General features: G+C 48.4%; 1 protein-coding gene across 3 annotated transcripts in view; it reads left to right on the forward strand.

Moving 5' to 3' along the window:
* Positions 1 to 321: 321 nt before the first annotated feature.
* The window catches only part of KANK4 (KN motif and ankyrin repeat domains 4), an 86,933-nt gene continuing 71,472 nt past the window's right edge, over positions 322 to 15,782 (forward strand). Inside the window, exon 1 of one of the 3 annotated variants that reach the window (XM_054500798.1) lies at positions 322 to 650. The gene's annotated coding sequence lies outside the window, so the exon portion shown is untranslated. Of the gene's footprint in view, positions 651 to 1,272; positions 1,329 to 15,782 lie in introns of those variants that run through there. The other 2 variants (XM_063654835.1, XM_063654844.1) reach the window with 2 other exon arrangements.

Consider the following 15,782-nt stretch of genomic DNA (forward strand, 5'->3'; position numbering starts at 1 on the left):
AGCTTCCCAGTGGCCAGACCTGGGTTCCAGTCCTGGCTGGGGCAAGTCATTACCTTGTTTGGTGCTGTTTCTGCACCTATCAAATGAGGATGGAAATGTCTAGATGAACCGAGATAAACACATACGAAAGCACTTTGGGAATCTGAAAAGCGCTATGAACAGGTTAGGAGTTTTTGGTCTCTTTTCAAAAAGTTTTTCTTCTAAGCTCATGTTTATCAAGGGCTTTTGAGTTTATCGAGGCTAAGACCCTCCCCTAGGTTTCGCAATTCTGCCCCTTCCTACACACCAAAGCCCGCGCCGCGTCAGGAGTCTTTTTTTTCTCCCCTAGCGAAGGCGGGGACTCGGGCGCTGTCGGCAGCTGGCGACGCGGGGCGAAGCCGCAGCTGGCGGCGCCTGGCCAGTCCCGCATCCGCCGCGGTGGGTGTGCCCGCAGGGGTGCGCCGGGGCCAGGGCCGAGGCCGTCGGCCAGAGGGCGCCTGGAGGGTGTGCGCGCCGCGGACGACCAGGGTGCGCCAGCCCCGGGGTGCGCGCCTGGGACGCGGACAGTGCACCCGGAGGTTGCGTGCGCCCCGAAGCCGGGGCGTGCGCCTAGCTGCCCCGGCCCCGTGTACCGCGGGCCGCCTCGCGCAGGACTTCCGCAGCTCGCCAAGGTAAGGGACTCTGCGACCCCAGTCCCCGGCAGTGCCTCTGCTGGGGTGTTCAACACCCGCCCTGCGCGACCCGAGTGTTGGCCCCGGCGCTCGACCACTCTCCTCTCGCCTCTGCCACTCGCCTCGCCCCGTCCCCAGCGCCGCGTCCCCGGCTCCCTTTAAAGCAGTGGCTGCGGCAGCTTGGGCCGACCTGGCGCCCCCGCCTCCCAGCCTGGGGTCTGCGACAGAAAAGGAGGGGGGCTGCTCGGACTGCCCAAGGGTGGGCGCCGCTCCCTTTCCAGCCCAGATTGGCTCTCCGCGCCCCAATTCTGGGGATGGAGAACACTGGTGAGGAGGGGGAGGCCGTGCTGTCCTTGCGGCTCAGGTGGTGCAGCCCCCGCCCAGCTTTTCCGAGCTGGGCGCTGCGGTCGGGGATGCAGCCTGTGGGACTGGGCGCTCTTTGCCGCGGGCTCCCACTACTACCTGGAATCGAGCTCTTAGTCTCTCTCCTGTCGCAAAAGTCCCACCGTAGTGCCAACCCTGGCACTCCTCGGCCCCTGGCTGAACTTTCCAGGACTCCCTTTGGGCCGCGACCTTGGGTGGAGGCAATGGGGCAGCTCCGAGTGCTCTAGACGCCGCCGAGGGCGCTTTGCCCAGCCCGCATGCCTCCTGTGAGCTCCTTTCCCTTCTGCCTCTCCGGTAAGTTCAAACCTGTGACTCTGGGTACTTTGACCCCGCAGACTGGCCAGAAATGGGAGTTGGAAAGTCGAGCCCATGGCCGCTACGCTGGGTCTGAACCTAACTCTTGCCCTGGGCATCCTTCGGGGCTGCCAAAGGCAAGTCTTAGTTCCTAAGCGCCCTGGAGTGCAAGCCTTTAGGGCAAAGAGGGAGTATTTTCCTGGAGAGGGAGGAGGACCCCCTGAGGCCTGGGCAAAGTCCTATCCACCAAATAGGGCCAGAGGAGGATCAGATGCAGCCAGTGACCCGGCTGAGGCATGGAGAGAAAGCATCTTGAGTTAAACACGATTCCCAAGGACCTGCCTGGGTAAATCAAGCCCAGGTTGCTTAGAGCCTCTCAAAACGTGACACAGGAAAGCTACACTGGGAATAGAGGCAGAGTCCGTTCTAATATTGCCTTTTCAAGCCCAGCCTTCCCACCTCACTGGACCATAATGTGACCTGGGGAAAGTGAGTTTTGGGGAATGGCTCGGGGATCAGACCAGATTGATTCAATCAACAAATGCTCTGTGTGAGGCACTGGTCAACGTAGTGAGGTACAGAAGTGAACAAAACTGGCACCTTCTGGCCTCAAGGAGCTTGCATTCCAGTGGCCAACACCAACAGGAATTAAATCACTCACATAAATAGAGAATTCTCCGGTGCTGAGTTCTTTGAAAGGACTAGATACCCTGAAAACCTGATAGGTCCAGTAGTCGGTCAGTCTGCAGAATGACAGGAGAGAGTGGAATGAGCCTTCTAGGCAGAAGGAGCCGCATGTGAGAGGGCCTAAGGTGAGTAGCAGAGTGGGTTAGAGGAACTGAAAGCCTTTGTTGGCTGAGTTACTACCAGGGGCCCAAATGGGCAGTCTTTTAGTTGTGCATCCCATTGACTGGTCCAGTCAGTGCCTTCCTTTCTCAACTGTAATAATGAGCAGTTGGAAGCCCCCTGGCTAGATCATAGTGTGGGGAGAAGGAGAGAGAGAGACCAGTAGCAGCTTACTGGACTCACTGCCCCATGTGTGCACCTTGGTCAGAAAGCCCATGCCTGCTCGTGGTGCCAAGAGCAGCGGTTCATTCCCTAATGTCCATTCAGCTCACAGTGAACCAAAGCCTCTGCCCAACATTTAGGGAGATTTGTGCTAGGAGTGGTGGCTCATCCTAGACTTTTAAAACTAGAAAGAACTTGCTGACAGTGTAAAATTCCTTAGGGTGGCATACATGGCATTTCCTCATCTGGGCCCTACCTGCCTTCCCAGCCTCACTTCTGGCTCTAACACTTTCCCGGCCCCTTGCAATGAGCACCCTCAATATGTTCAGCACAATTATGCTTCAAGTGGTTCCTGGGCAACGCGTTGCCTTTGCACATACTACTACCCTTGGTCTAAAATATTATTCTTGCCCATCCAGTGAATGCACTCTTAGCTTTGAACTTCAGCATTAAACATCAGTTTTTTTCCCCTGTAGAAGGCCCTTCCTGACAAGATAGAGGCAAATGCTGCTTTCTCTTTGTTCCTAAAGCTCCCTGGACTTGCTTCTGTCACAGCAAACATCAGCTACACCGAGCACCTTAAAAGCAGGGCTCTCCAAGTACCTAGCACAGAGCAGGGCACATAGAAGGTGTTCAAAAAATGCTTGTTGGATGGACGCTGTCCTGTCCAGTATTTCTTAACTTTTTTATGTGGGGAGGGGATGGTGGTTATTGCATACATCTTTGAGATTCTGATGAAAATTATGGATACTCTCCTCCAACTGCATAAAACCTAAAATATCTTGCATACAATATTACATGATTCACAGCTCCCTGCTCCATTAACCCATTTCCAAAACTTTGGACTTCAATTTTACAGAAAATGGATGCTCAGTGAGGTGCGGTGACTGCCTAAGTACCCACAGCTGGCTATGAGTAGGGATTCCCAAGCTCCTGACTTGCAGTTTAAAGCTCCTTCCAGCTCTGTCTGCTTCTCTTAGCCAAGCAGCCTCTTTTCGTCCCTGGTACTTTATGAAGGCCACTGCTCACAGCTGGAAGATGGATATCTTGGTTTTGCTTCAGTTCAGTAGCAGCCTAAGGTGTGACAGGGAGAAAAATCTTATTATGGGCAGAGTTGACAATTAGGAAGACAGATAGGCCCTCTCCCTGGCCTGTTCACCGCCCTTTGCCTGCAATGTTATTACATCTGTTTTAGCTGGAGGAGGGTCACGTGTGCTTCACAGTTACCTCCTGGGTCCTGGATTGGGCCATGTGGGCCAGATTGGGGGACGCCCTTGGTGGACCATTGAGATCAGAGGCCCAGCTATTGACCTTGTCAAAGGTTTCTTCGGACAGAACAGGCTAAGGAGAGAACGGGGTTCTTGCTTGCTGCTACCAGAGCTCTTGCCTGTCTGGCCCCTTTCTTAGCAGATTGGGATTTTCATTGATTCAGGAATTCACCCATTCTTTGAAACTGCATTGAGCCTCTGCTCTGTGCCAGGACCCGTGCTGATTCCAGTTTACAAGAAACGGCCATGGAGTATGCGCTTGTGCACTTGTGGCTCTGCTCTGCAGGGGGACGGGAAGAGGCAACTTTTACTCCTAGTTCAACCTGTACTTCGGTAGATATGGTGGGGAGGATATTTAGGACTTCTTAGTGCTGAGAATATGCTTACTTTTATTGATTTATTTTTGAGACAGGCTCTCACTCTGTTACCCAGGGTGGAGTGCAGTATCATGAACATGGCTCACTGCAGCCTCCACCTATATACTTACTTTTAAAACTCTGATGTTGTGCAAGTTATGTCATCTCTGGGCGGGCAGACTCAATTTGCCTATCTGCACAATGGGTTTGAGAACAATCCTTTCTTGCCAATTTCTTGATGATGGCGTGGATACAGTTATCACAGATCCACTCGACTGTGTGTGAAACAGGAACAGTACAGTATCATAATGTACATGTGTGTCAATCCCTGGCATAGTCAAGTCTCACCCTTATCCTAGAGTTAGTTACTGCCATAATCCCCAATGTATAGGTAAGGAAATCAAGGCTCACAGAGGTTAAGTGACTTGCCCAGGGTCATGGTCCATATTAAATGACCATAAAACTGGGATTTCACAGAGCCCTCTGTCTTTGGAGATCAGACGGCTAATCACTTTGTGCTACACTGTAGTAGAGTTTGTGGAAAGAGGCATGGGTTTGGAGGTCAGTGTATCCTGGGATTGGAGCCTAGATTCACCACTAAGCAGCTGTGTGATTTACAGCTGGTCCCTAACCTCTCTGTGCCTCAGAACGCCAATCTCCCAGACGAAGTTTGGACTAAGAGGCTTCTAATGGGCCTTTCTGTGAACAGCCTCCAGTCTACACAGATAATATTTCAAAGTAGGATTAAAGGAGAGAAAAGGGGCCCTCCGGCTAAAAATAGGGCTGTCACAGTTTCCAGGATAAAATAAATGCTGTCCCAAGATTTAAAGTACGTAGATGGTGAATGTGATACACGGGCAGTTATAGATTGGTGGCGTCTGAAGAAGCTGGCCGAGGGTTCCTTCTCCAAGAGAAAGAAGCCCTGTTTTCAAAAGGATCGCCTCACTGTCTCGCCCAGGCCCTGGGCTCTGCCCCCTCAAATAGCTTTCTGGAGACACAGGCATTGTGAGAGAAAACACAAATCCCAGTTCCATCACTCTCCTCATTTTTTCCCCAAAAGTAAATAAAACTTGTTGGTTGGATAGATTTCTTTTTTTTTAATGTGGCTGTGGCTTTTCCCCCTTTGCGTGGAAGGATCCTTTGTGTCTGCAGAGTTTCCTTTGGTATGTATTTCTAATTTGTGGCTCTGACGTCAAGTGACAAGGCGGGAGAGAAATACAGCATAGGGAGAATTTGCTCCACACAAGGATGAAAGAGCAGACTTCGGTGCCGATTCCCCTCCACAGCCTGGTTTCCGCCCAGCAGCCCAGAGACGCCAGCTCTCGGTGCCATTGATTCGGATGTTCCTAGCAGGGCACCAGGCAGCAGGGCTGAGTGTTTTCAGGCGCTGCGCTCAGTTCATCGGTGTTTCCCATCCCGCTCTCCCTTCTGCCTTGGAAAATGTAGCCATCCTACTCCTGGGGAAAGGTTTAAAAGACAAAATGGAGGCCGGGCGCAGTGGCTCACGCCTGTAATCCCAGCACTTTGGGAGGCCGAGGCAGGCCAATCGCCTGAGGTCAGGAGTTCGAGGCCAGCCTGGCCAACATGGAGAAACCCCATCTCTACCAAAAATACAAAAGTTAGCTGGGCATGGTGGCACATGCCTGTAATCCCAGCTACTCAGGAGGCTGAGGCAGGAGAATCGCTTGAATCCAGGAGGCGGAAGTTGCAGTGAGCCGAGATCGCACCATTGTACTCCAGCCTGGGCAGCAAGAGCAAGACTTCGTCTCAAAAACAAAACAAATCAAAACAAAACAAAACAAAAAGACAGAATGGCAAGTTCGGTAGTGGCTGAATATAATAGTGTGGTCAGGGTCTACAGTTATTAGGTACGACGTTGAGTATGAATGGGGAGGGCATTTTCTCAATGTTTAAATTAAAAAAAAAATTTATTATTTTACTTTTAGCTTGGGGATACATGTGCAGAACGTGCAGGTTTGTTACGTAGGTATACATGTGCCATGGTGGTTTGCTGCACCTATCAACCCATCATCTATGTTTTAAGCCCCACATGCATTAGGTATTTGTCCTAATGCTCTCCCTCCCCTTTGCCCCTCACCCCTGGCAGGCCCCGGTGTGTGATGTTCCCCTCCCCGTGTCCATGTGTTCTCATTGTTCAACTCCTATTTATGAATGAGAACATGCGGTGTAATGTTTGAATTTTTAAGAGATTATTTTCATGGATCATTTGTGTGATTTGAAATAAAAAATAATAACAAAAGGCATTACCCACCTGCCCCTCCATAATAGGGTGTTTGGGAGTGAGAGGAAAAGAAAGGGAAAATGGCTTCACCATTTATTATCCCCGTGAGCCTGAGAACATTATTCAAGTTTACTAAACTTCAGCTTCTTTGTCTATATTAATAAAATGGTGCTGACCTAGGGCTCTTGTAACACAGAAAACAGAGACTCCCTTGAGTTGTGGTTCCAGGAAGAGACTGAGAAGCCATAAAATGCAGTACAGTAGTACATCCTTCCCCATGGGAGATACATTCCAGGACCCTCCGTGGATGCCTAAAACCATGGATAGTACTGAACTCTATATATACTATGCTTTTTCCTATGCATACATACCTATGATAAAGTTTAATTTATAAATTAGCACAGTAAGAGATTAACAGCAATAACAAAAGACAACAATTATAACAATAATACTGTAATAAAAACTATGTAAATATGGTCTTTCTCTCTCTCCTTCAAAATGTCTTAATACTTTTGGACCTTGATTAACCATAGGTAACTGAAACTTCAGAAAACGAAACTGCAGATAACAGGGGTTTGGGGGCACCACTGTATTGATGTCTAAGCACAGGTCTGGAAGGAGGCCAAGCGTCCTTGAGGCAGTTGATGCCCTGGAGAGGACTTTGAGTTCAAGGTCATTCCACCAGTACAGCTGGTCACTGGCCTACATTCTAAGTGCCATGGATTAACACAGCACCAGCCAACCCACCCCTTGCCCTACGATTGCACGAAGCTCTCTTTTCTTGCTGACTTCAAGTTCCAGAGAGCATCCTGATGTCTGAGCTGGTTCTCTGGAAGTGAGGCTTTCTCGCCAGTCTGTGTCTTGGCAGGTGCCAGGCAGCCAGGGCATGGGATGCCACTGTGGCAGGGGTCCTCCCTGGGCTAGTTGGACAAGAGGGGTGGGCAGAAGACAGTCCTATGTGAAGAACTTTTGAGGCAGAAAGGGTGTGGGTGGAGATTCTTCAAGGAGAGAAGGGTGAGTTGGAACTCAGAAATGTGCCCAGTACAAATGCTTACTGAGCCATAAAGGATCTAACAGAGATTCTTAACTTAGGGTCAAGAGCCCCAAGGGGTTCATGTATAGAATTCAGAGGAGTCTGTAAACTTGGGTGGGGAAATAAAAAAGCATCTTTATTTAGGATTTTCTTGTATTATGAATGTAGGCAACAATCCACAGTGTATTTGCAGTCCCTGTGACATTGTCACCAATAGAAATCACAGATGTTTTCATGTTACATTTTAGCTGCTACAGATACCTTGAAATATTATTTATGTCTCTGATGGCTTTGTATTTATAGTAGTTACTATACCTGCTGCCAGAGCTTGTTATTTAATGCATTAATAAAGAAGAATATGTTACTATATTACGTAATTTAAAAAATTTTATTAATTATATTTCAGTAGTATTGGTTTTCTTTGTAGTCAAGCTATGCATTTTATTTTATGCATTTTTAAATGTTCTGAGAAAGAGTCCATAGGCTTCACCAGTCTGCCAAAGGGATGAGGGCACAAAAAAGGTTAAGACCCCCGACAGGAAGTCAGTAAGCTTTATCCCCAATTTCCTACCCTCCCTCACCCTGACTTTTTATATACTCATCTGTCACTGTCTAGTGGAAGACATTCTTAAGGAGTAATAAATTTTATTTAATTGTTGGCAAATTTGCAAAAGCACAGAATTTGTGGTTTGGGTAGAATACTTTGATGTTATCCAGAGGTCAATTTACAAATTGCAGGCACACACGGGTGACTCATCGGGTAATTCTATCAGCCCACAAACCCACCAGCCCCTGAGCTGATTGCTTGGTTAATCCCATGCAAAGCAATCTACTGGAACAACCACCTAGCGCACAATGATGATCCTGAGAAGTTAAGGAGTTTGTGTAGACTAACGGATGAGTCCCTTGATCCAGTGCAAACTAGAATCCTAGGAAGGAGATGAAGCTGGTGAAGAAGTAGCTTTGAAGTGGGTTCTGAAATACAGGGTGTGCAAAGGAGGAGGAGGGAGGATGTGGAGGACTGGCCCCATGTTGATTTTGAGGAGGAAGCCAGGAAACAGGAGAGTCTACTGGAGCAATATTTATTAGAGTAGTGGTTGTGGTTTTTTTTGCTACCTTTTATCGAACTTGTGCCAGACACCATGCCAAGACCTTTGAATATAGCAGTTGTTTCATCTGTACCCACTACTCAATAATGTATGACTGTAATCATTCCTGTTGTATTGGTGAGCAAAGTGAAGCTCTAAGAGGTTAAACACTTGCTCTAGGGTACCCGAGATATCAAGTGGTGGAGCCAGGAGCTCAGCCTGGGTCTGCCTGATTCTAGAAACTTGTTCTTAAAACCTACTAGAGGCAACTGGGAAGAGTGTGTTTGGGAAAGCTCTGGCTGCCATATTGTTTTGGTAGAAAACTGCCTACTTTCCATCCTCATCTTCCCCAGTCCATCTCTCTGGCCTTTGCTTGTTCTCACGCCAGTTCCCTTCCCCTCCCACCCTTAACCCACTCACAGGCACACAGTCTGCAGGAGTGATGACAGAATAGAAATTACAAGCAAAAGCTGTGGAGTCGGGCAGAATGGGTTCTAATGCCAGCTCTGCTACCTGGCCGTGACCATGCTGAACCTCGGTTTTTGTATTTGTGAAATGGAGATAATGGTGCTTGCCTAAATTTACCTATTCTCCCTCTAGTGCTTCAGTGCCATTTTGGATAGTTCTTTCCATTTGGGTGGGAGGAACTAGACTTAGACTGGGTGAAATTGTCCCCATCTTCTCAGGTGAGCTCCTGTAGGAAGGCTTCCCTGATTTCTCTCCAACATGAGCAGCAGGCACTACTCATCACAGTACCTGGCTCTGGCCTTGTGAAGAGCTCATTGCCGTTGCTGTGCGTGGCTGTCCCTCTGTATAGAAGCTCCCTCTCCCCTTCCCAGTGCACAGTGCCGCATCTGTCATGGGATCCTTCTCAGTAGAACCTTGATAAAAGCAAATGAATTGTTTCTTTCATTCCCCCTTTCAGGGAATTTGCCCATTCTTGGCACCTCAACCCCCCAAACCCCTTTTCTGGGCTCTGTCACCTAGAGCTTGTCTCTCACCTTTCTTTGGCCCCTGCTGCTTTCTCCCTCTCTCTCCAGTCCTCCCTGCATCCTACCTTGGCCATTGATGCTGCTGCAAGTGCCAGATACACTAGGCTCCTACGCAGTTTTGTATTAGTTGAAGGTGGAAGAAACCTTACCACTTACCTAGATCATCCCCCTTGTCTTACAACTGAGGAGCGAACCAGAGAGGGCAGGTGGCAGGCCCTGGGTGGCAAGGGGATTGAGTGACTGAGCTGAGTGAGGACTTTTGCCCCAGTTTGCTGCCTTGCCCTGGGACTGATGATTCCACATGGTTAAGTGACTGATATTTGGGACAAGGGAACAGGGGAGGAGCACATTCTTCTTCAGGTGCTTGCTTGCCTTGCTGTAGTGCCTGCCTCGGGGCTGGCCTTCCCTGACCTAATCCTCTTCTTCATTCTACCCGCATGTCCCTTGGCTTTGCCGACTGCTGAATGGAGCCCTGTGTCAGCCAGGCCCATGGGTGGCCGCCTTCGGGTGATGCTTGGTGGTGCCAAAAGGCTCCTGCACTGAGAGCTCTGCCCACTGGCAGAAAAATTCCCGGCTTTTGAGCCATTGCTTTGGGCTACTTTGTCTTCTCCAGGCAGCTCTTGTTAAAATGCAGATGTGTTACCTGGAAGGAGAACCTGTTAGCCCATCACAGTGTGGCCCGTGGAAGAGTGAAATTCCCCGGGCCTTGGCTAGGTCACGTCGCTACCCTATCCTCAGCTTCCTATCTGTAAAATGGGGACAAAAAAGATTGTATTACAGGGTTACCCAAGATGAAATGAGATAGTGCACTTAAAGCCCTTGGCACATAATAACTAGTTAGTAAAATTAGCTTTTTTAAAAATTTTAAGTAATGTAGTCTTCTTTCAGTTGAAGGTTTCTTTTTCCTTTCTAATTATAAAGTGGTTTTGAAGTTAACTTTCTTGCCTTTAAAATAGGTTAAAAGATCCTACCTCACTGGTGTGTCGAGGATTTATTGAGCTAAAGTGCCTATGGTTGCTACCAGGTCTGCCTGGGGTTCTCAATGAGAGCCTGGTGCTGTGGTCTGAAAGCTGGTGTCCTCCCAGAATTCATATGTTGATGTTCTGATCCCCAATGTGATGGTATTAGGACATGGAATCTTTGGGAGGTAATTTAGGTCATGAAGGTGGAGCCCTTACAAATGGGATAGTGCTCTTAGAAGAGAGAGCTCTGTCAACTCTTCTGTCATATGAGGACACGCCAGATGCCAACAGTCTGCAAACTGAAAGAGGGACCCCACCAGAACCCGGCCATGCTGGCACGCTGATGGTGTTCTCCCAGCCTCCAGAACGGTGAGACATACACCATCTTTTGTTTGGAAGCCACCCATCCTATGGTAGTTTGTGATAGCAGCCCAGACAGGCTAAAACACCTGGTATTCTTCAAGTTATCCTGGAGGTGAGGATTGAAAGCCCCTGGGAGCCCCAAGGGAGATTCTGGGAGGGTCCCTAAGGGAGGAGATGGAGGAAAAAGAGGCAGGAGAATCAGAAGTCAGGGGGACCCTGCTCCTCCACCCCAGCTGCTTAGATGCCAAGTCTGGGTAGGAGGGGACTTAGGAATCTGCCTTGCTCTGGGAGGGGTTGGGCCCTGTGACATTTTTCCCAGATCATTGCCTTCTAGGCAAGTTCTCTGAGATGCTGAGTTCCCTGGGGAGAGGTGCCCTCGGTCTTCCCTCTCTGGCTTGACTTTGGGGGTGGTGGTTGTGGTGGTGGTAGCAGGAAACGAGAGTTTTCCTTAACTCTCTGATCTTGGGATGAGTGTTGGTGGGTGCTGGAAACTGCTCCTTTGAGAGGGTGGCTGGGCTTTTGAGAATGTCAGCCTGGCTAGATTCTCTGTGATTCCTTCTGAGACCAGGAGAGTTCTCTCCAGCCTGGACCAGGAGACAGATCGGGAGCAGGAGCACCTGGCCCAGGCTCCTGGCTGGTGAGTGAGGAGGGGTAGGGGGTGCAGCTGCTCAGGAGTTTTCTGGTAACCAGCATAGCCTCACTTCAGGGCTCTCTAGAGGATCCTCCCACCCCTGCTCTTGTCCTGACTGCAGAAGGCACATTTTCTGGCCAGGCAGCCGCCCTGGGCAATAGGAGTGTCATTAGGCCCCTCTCCATGCAGGCGCCTGTGTGAGCCTCTCCAGCTGGCTTTCCTGTTAGCCTCTGGGGAAGGTGCGTCCCCACTGTCATCCGTCATAACTGTAGTTAGCCTTCCAAAGCAGAGCCTGAATCATGCAGAAAACACTTTTCCCTAGGGCGCTAGAGACCAGGAGCAAAGGGCAGGCAGAGGTGAATGCTGGTTCCTGGGGCCCAGAGACCAAGCTGCAACCTGCCACTTGCCAGTCTGATAGAAAAGACAAAAAAGGGCATCCTACAGGGTAGATATGGGGTGAGCAAAGGCACAGGGGTGTTAAGGCAGGGGGTGAGGTGTGAGTGGCATTTGTGACGGGCAGAGGAATTGGAGATGAGGCTAGAGAGGTATGCTGAGACAGCCTTCAGGGCCTAGCTGGCAGGCACATGGGTGGCATTTGGCTTGCATTTGGGTTTTGTTTGACCTTCATAGCATTTTTTAAAAAAGAAGAATTCTGTCAACATTTAAAAATCAGATTTTACATAAATCCACATGTCTAGCTTCTTTTGAAAAAAAAATCAGGTCTGGCAACACTAGCCTTGAGTCACTCCCACCATGGCCACACCTGGCTGGAAGGTGAGCAGTGGACCTTCGGTGATGGCTGGGGTCCCACAGCCAATTGGCTTGTCTGAAATCTCTGCCATAAGCTTACTGTGGAGTTATTACAATGTTTTCAGAATGTTAATGTGTTACAGGGGAGGAGAAAGGAAATTCTAAACTATTCGCATTATAGTCTGTTTATCAGATTAGGAAATGAATTTTACCTACTCCTCAGGAATTTTTTTTTTTTTTTTTTGGCAGAGTCTCTTTCTGTCACCCAGGCTGGAGTGCAGTGCTGCAATCTCAGCTCACTGCAACGTCTGCCTCCCGGATTCAAGCCATTCTCCTGCCTCAGCCTCCCAAGTAGCTGGGACTGCAGGTGTGCACCACGACGTCCGGCTAATTTTTGTATTTTTAGTAGGACAGGGTTTCACCATGTTGATCAGGCTGGTCTCGAACTCCTGACCTCAGGCAATCTACCCACCTCAGCCTCCCAAAGTGCTGAGATTACAGGTGTGAGCCACTGCACACGACTCCTCAGGAAAATTTTGATTGTGGGTTGAGAAGCAGTTAGGTGGGGCAAATGGGATGCTTCTTGCATGATGGCCTGGGAAGGAACCTGGAGGAAGTGAAGGTGGGGCCAGGACATCTGGAAAGATGGAATGACAGGTAGGCCCGTTTGCTCTCAGCTACGGTGTCTGGCATCTTTACTGGGGATGACACCAAAACACCCACCCTTGGCAAATATTCATTGCATTGTAAGATGTTTACTATCTTACTTTATTCGCCTTTTAAGCTTAAAAAAAGGACAGAGTGAAATGTGTGTGTGTGTTTGTGTGTTTAATTGCTACGGAAACTAATAGAAAGAGAATTTTTAGGAATAATTTGGAAAAGGAGGAGAGGAAAATAAATTATTATTATGTTATATTATATTACTATTCCTCCAAATAATGTGTATGTTGGAGGGGGTGGCCTTTACAATTTGAAAGGCTCTGTGAACACTATTGGGAATTTTTTTATTAAAAATTATTATAAATGTCATACCAGTTAGCAGCAAACATTGAAAAATATATAGAGGCAATGAGTTATGATCATGCCACTGCACCTCTGCCTGAGCAACAGGGATAGAGTATCTGTTTAAAAAATAATAATAATAAAATAATATAGAAGCATATAAAGGCAAAGACTTTAAACTGTCAAGAACTGGTGGTTAGAGCATATGGACCAGTTTGGAGGAAATTGATCTAGTTTGGCACTATATATATATATGATACATAACTACATATTCTTATATAGAGCTAGATACATATCCAGATATATTTGGATAGAAAGTTTTTTAAATAAAAATGGGGCTCACCTATTGTCCTGCTGTTTTTTTCCTCATACTCCATCTTGAACATATTGCAAGTCATTAATTATGTCTGGGTCTGAGTAAAGAAAATCTGTGGTCTGGGTGCAGTGACTCATGCCTGTAATCCCAGTGCTTTCAGAGGCTGAGGCGGGAGGATCGCTTGAGGCCAGCAGTTTGAAACCAGCCTGGGCGACATAGTGAGACACCTATCTCTACAAAACATAAAAATAAAAATTAGTCGGGCATGGTGGCACATGCCTGTAGTTCCACCTACTTAGGAGGCTGAGCCAGAAGGATTGCTTGAGGCCAGGAGTTTGAGGCCACAGTGAGCCATGATGGCACCACTGCACTCCAGCCTGGGTGGCAGAACTGGACCTTGTCTTAAAAAAAGACAGAGAGTCTGTAATGGGAAATGCTACTAAATAGAAAGAGCTAGTCCTGAATCCCCACTGGGCACCTCCAAACCTCAGTTGCCAATTCTTTTAAGTGGAGATAATAATTCCTTCCTTCAAAGGTTCTACTGAGGATTAAATAAAATGTGAATGTGTTCAAAGCAGCTTTTTGGGTACTGGGTTATCAGAGCCCAATGCAGCATCAAGAGAAAGCAACTCCTGCTTAACATCTTCCATTCTTTGGATTCCCCATTTTCCTTCCTTCACCGTGTTGCAGGAGGGTTCAGAGGGCCAGTGAACCTTGGATGAGTTATAACTTTCACAGTGGAGCTTAAAATCCTCCTTTCAGTGCTGTGTAACATTAAAATCTCAAGCAGGGCCAGGCATGGTGGCTCACACCTATAATCCCAGCACTTTGGGAGGCTGAGGCAGGTGGATCACCTTAGGTCAGGAGTTCAAGACCAGCCTGGCCAACATGGCAAAACCCCGTCTCTACTAAAAATACAAAAAAAAAATTAGCCAGGCTTGGTGGCAGGCGCCTGCAATCCCAGCTACTTGGGAGGCTGAAGCAGGAGAATTGCTTGACCCCGGGAGGCGGAGGTTGCAGTGAGCCAAGATCATGCCATTTCACTCCAGCCTGTGTGACAAAGCAAGACTCTGTCTCAAAAAAGAAAAAAAAAAAAAAAACTCAAGCAATTCATTAACAGCTGCATTCGGGTTTTGTTTAGGACATTTTCCCTGGAATCACTTTTATTTATTCAGCTGCAGGAAAATTTCTGAAGCCAGGTATGTGGTGTTCTCTGATAGGAAGTCTTTGGCCTGTGCTGGCTCTTGGGGAGGTGGAGGTGCCCTCCTGCCGTAGGAAAGGTCAGCCCTTCTTAGTACAGTGGAGGGGATTCACAGCTTGTCTTTGCAAGTGACACCTCCTTCCTGCACCCTCCTTTTCCTTTTTCACATCTCTCCTGCTTCCCTCTCTAGATTACAATATTCCCTTTCATTTTTGGGTATCACTTCGTCTTTAGCAAAGCACTTGTACTCCCATTATCTCATTGAACCCTCTGGCAAGTCTATAGACTTAGGACAGTATTAGTAGGTAGCAGATAAGCAGCTGAGGCCCAGAGAAGTTGTGATATGCCTTAAACTCACACAGCAGAAATTGGACAAATCTGCGTTAGGATCTGGATTTCCTGGCTCACAAGCCATGCCGATCGCGCTGTATCATATTGCCTCCTTTCTTAATTGTTGGCAGGAATCTCCTGAAAGGGGAGGCTGTTGGCGAGGGGGCGGGTAATCGGCCCCAGTGCTGGCTGGTTGGGAAAGGCTTTTTGGAATGCATGAGGTTGTTGGGCTTAGTGTCCTAAAGAGACTGGTGGGAGCAAGCGAAGAGGATGGGGTGGGGTGGGGCGGTTTGGAGGTCACCTGAGGTCAGTGGAGGGGGCAGACAGGAGCTGGGGAAGTTAAGGCCCAGTGCAGAGCTAGAAGGGGAGAATCCTGGATTGGAAGCAGGTCCAGGGTCCTCCTTGTCATCACTGGAGGGCTTGTGGGCTTTTTTGACATTTGGTCTCATTTTGGATGTTTGGCCCTTTTCTTGCCCCAATCAGTGGCACATCATAAAAATCTGTTTCTGGTATCCCAGTGAGCACCTCTTTCTTATTTCAGGTCACAGCTCCCTGGCACTCCATTCCCATGTCCAACAAATCAAAACTTATCAGTTCTGTTGCTATTCAGATCAACTTCTTGGTTAAATGGGCCTAAAACATTCATTTAGCCCAAATTTGGTATATGGACCAGCTCTTGCCAATAGAAATAGAATTTGAAGGTCCAGGTGTGGTGGCTCATGTCTGTAATCCCAGCACTTTGGGAGGCCAAGGTGGGTAGATCACTTGAGGTCAGGAGTTCAAGACCAGCCTGGCTGACATGCGGAAACCCTGTCTCTACCAAAAAATACAAAAATGAGCGAGGTGTGGTGGTGTGTGCCTGTAGTCCCAGCTACTTGGGAGGCTGAGGTTGGAGAATCGCTTGAACCTGGG

The sequence above is a fragment of the Pongo pygmaeus genome, chromosome 1 (assembly GCF_028885625.2).
Source record: "Pongo pygmaeus isolate AG05252 chromosome 1, NHGRI_mPonPyg2-v2.0_pri, whole genome shotgun sequence".
NCBI classification, from domain to species: Eukaryota; Metazoa; Chordata; class Mammalia; order Primates; family Hominidae; genus Pongo; species Pongo pygmaeus.